Raw genomic sequence first — 3,848 nt, forward strand, 5'->3', positions numbered from 1 at the left:
AAAAGTGATAATTTTTTGTTTATTGTCGTTAGAATTATTTTTTATAAGTGTTTCTCTTAAGTGCACCGATGTATCATTGATTAAAAACAAATTTATATCACGATCAAGTGAGTTCGACAAATCTTCTATTTCTATAAACCTGTCTTCTTTTTTAGAAATTTCTTGTAAAGGTTGATTAGTAATATTAACTGTGAGAAAATTTTCATACACGTTCCGATTAAAAGGCCATACGCCAGTCTTTTGAAAGAATACTATAATGTTTTCAAAATTAAAGAGCTTGAATTTAAGTCTTTTGCATGTTCTACAGTAATCATTTTATGTAGATTATAATTTATGATGGCGCTACTTAACACAGTAACAATTGTTGTGATTCAACTTACAGTCATTTCATTAATATTAACAGATTAAGAAATTGAAATCATAACACAATACTAATAGTATGAAGACATGTAAGAGTAGTTGCGGGAAAATTACCCCCACTCTTTCTATTTTTTCTGACTTCTGCGGCGTAAATCCCAGCGCGGCGTATTTGCCGGAGTTATCCTACAGAAATATATAAAAAGAAATATACAAAAAAAAATAAAATACCTTCAATATATATATATCCATTAAAACAGGTCTGTTCAATTTGAGCCAAAACGCAAAGCCATCAATATAGTGTGAGTAAGATTTTAGGGACTGTAAAATGTTGGTAAGCGTCACTAACATGTGTAACTTTACAGTCCCTGAAATCTTATCCACGTTGAATTTTTTGCTTCGATGATTTTGCATTTTGATTCAGTTCAAATTTGACAGATTTGCAATAAAACAAAGCATTCGCACAATGAAATATTTAATTCCAATAACAACGAAAATCACATAAACAGATGTAGCATTTTCTATAGTTCAATTATGATTACAAAACTAAGTAGAATAGCAGAATGCGTACAAGGATTATCTACTGTTTATAAAAATGCTGCCCTCTTTGGCAACTAGAAGAACTAATTATAACAATTTCCTTGTAACAACTACCTCCCGTCTTTTCGAATTGAAAAGAAAATTGCCATTATTGTTAAAAGTCTGCAAATTAAATCATATAAATAAATGGAGCTGCAAGCAGATTAATTCTCAGCAAATTAATTTAAAAAACAGGAAAGAAAAAAGGCTATGAGCAAAAAAATTATTCAATTACATAGTTCATGTAAAATATAGTTCATGTAAAATATAAGTATCTTTAGTTAAGATTTAATACAATGTGCTAACAATAAACAAAACAGACGTTTCAATCGCGATCGGATCATTGTTAACAACATAGAATATTATGAACGTAAAAACAGAACATAATATAAAATTATACTTTATTCTTTCTAACAAATGATGATAACATTAACCGATTGAAATCCTATTCGCAGTTATATTATAGCTTGGAGACAGTCGTCGCATAATAATATATATATATATATATATAATGATATTTAATGAATATTTTTAATGAATATTTTTGTATGGCATATTGTGCAAATTAATTTTATTTTATTAAAATTTAAGACTTTATTAAAATTAAGACTTTAATTAAATTAAAGATTTTTATATTTACAATATAAAGCAATGGCTTTTTAAATATTATATACGTTTATGTTAAATAGAACCAAAACAAATCTAAAATTTATGCTTTACTAATATTAAAAGCGGGATAAAATAATTAGTTTCCTATTTTTCTATTACTTTATCTGTAAATACTTTAAATGGATAAATAATTAATATGAAATTACTTTAAAAAACTTTCAATACAGTGAAAAAATTATTCAATACAATGAAAAAATTATGAAAATGCTAAGATTTATAAAAAATTCATAAAAGATAATAACAATATAACGAATTGAAGGAAATTATCAAAAATATTTCGAATGATATTATAGTATTTCAAAGTACTTCAAGAGTATGACATCTATAAAAATTAAAATATCGCTAACATAAATCTAGAAATAAATAAATTCATTTATTAATCCATTTAGAAATTTCATTTAAAAATAAATCCATTTAGAAATTAGTATTGATTTAAACAAAGTTATATTGGAGTTATATAGGAATTTAAGTCATTTTCATGAATTTAATTGTAAGAACATATACATTTGAAATTATATTAATAAATTTGAAATTTATATTACAGTCGATCCCTTGACGGATATTTTTGTATGGGATTGTGCACTGCGCAGAGTTAACGTAGTATGTATTTATTAAAAACAGAAATTATATAATTATAAAAACACACATACATATTTGCATGCGGTGATTAGAATAATTACATTCTTTAATTAATTTAATTTTACTCATTTCTGCTAAGAATTTTTACATATTGTGCTTTTACATATTGTACTATAACAAATAATATTCCTAAAACAAATTTACTATATTTAAAACAATGTTAATAATTTAATAGCAATTTTTTATTATCCATTTTAATTAACATATAGGAAGTAATTTTAAAAGTAAATAAGAAAATTAATTTTTTAATTTTAAATTGTGCTGTTTAATAGTACAATAATATAAATCAATAATTAAATCAATTATTTTTAGATTAACGAAAAAAATGAAGTAATCAGAGAAAATGGTATTAAATATTGCGAGGATGTTATGTTATATAAAAAGAACGTAGACTCTTGCAAATGCAAAGTTGCGAATTGCATAGATAAAGGTAATCTATTTATTTTTTTTTTAATAAAGTTTATTTTTAAAAACAAATATAAGAGATTTTATGAAATTTTGAATTAAATCTTATAATTTTTTTTTTAATTACAGAATGTAAAAACTTAAAACCCATCCCAAAGTATAACAAGGAAGTTTACTGTCAGATAAACTGTATTATAAAGGAGGGTGTGATGAGTAACATTGACTGTAATATGTATAACTGTAGTAATAAGTAGTAAAAAAGAACACATAAAAAAAATTGTAACTTTATGACAATATTGTATATGAAATAACTATTTATACATTTATAACTCTACGATGTCTTTGTAATGATCGTAGTTAAATTAGAATCAATATGTTGCACTAACAATAAAATATTATGCATAATGTTTACTTTTTTCAAATCGTTTTCATTAAACCTTACTTTTCACATTGATCATAAGCCGATAATACTTTAAATTGTTATTGATAATAAACACAATTTTTTCAAGTAAAAATTTTTATGAGCAATATCCAATCTGTGTACATACATTAAATGTAAACAATAAATTTCCATTATGATATATGCGCGTTATATTTAACTTTATGCCTTTATCATGTTTCCTAATTTCTAGTAGAAGAGAAACTAGAAAAGTTATAAAATTATACAGTTGCACACACATTTCATTATTTAATTTAGGTATTGTAATACTTAAATATATAATACTTAAATATATAAATAAATTAATAAATAAACAATTAAATTTTCAATTTTTGCATTTGTAAATAATATGCAAAACAAATTCCTAGAATGATATTTATTTTTTAAATGTATATAATAACAAAGCAATGTATACAACAACAAAATAATAAATTTTATTAATTACTGAAGAACATTTGAAGAACATTTCGAATCAACGAAAATATAATATTAATATAGTTATAATATAGGAAATACTCGAGTTTGACAATATCCGCTAAATGGAATTTAAGAATATTGTCTATGTGATCGCTCGTTGTGTTGAATTGAATCTTGTTTTATGCAGGCATCAATGGTAATAAAATTGAAACATCAAGAGCCATATTAATGTGCTGTGAGCTTGTTGATTAAAGATTGCTTTCAGATAAGACAGATAGATATAGGTATAGATTGACAGATAGAGAAGGAGAGAAAGAGAGAGAGAGAGAGAGAGAGAAACAGA

This window comes from Atta cephalotes, assembly GCF_000143395.1.
Source record: "Atta cephalotes unplaced genomic scaffold scaffold00005, whole genome shotgun sequence".
NCBI lineage: Eukaryota > Metazoa > Arthropoda > Insecta > Hymenoptera > Formicidae > Atta > Atta cephalotes.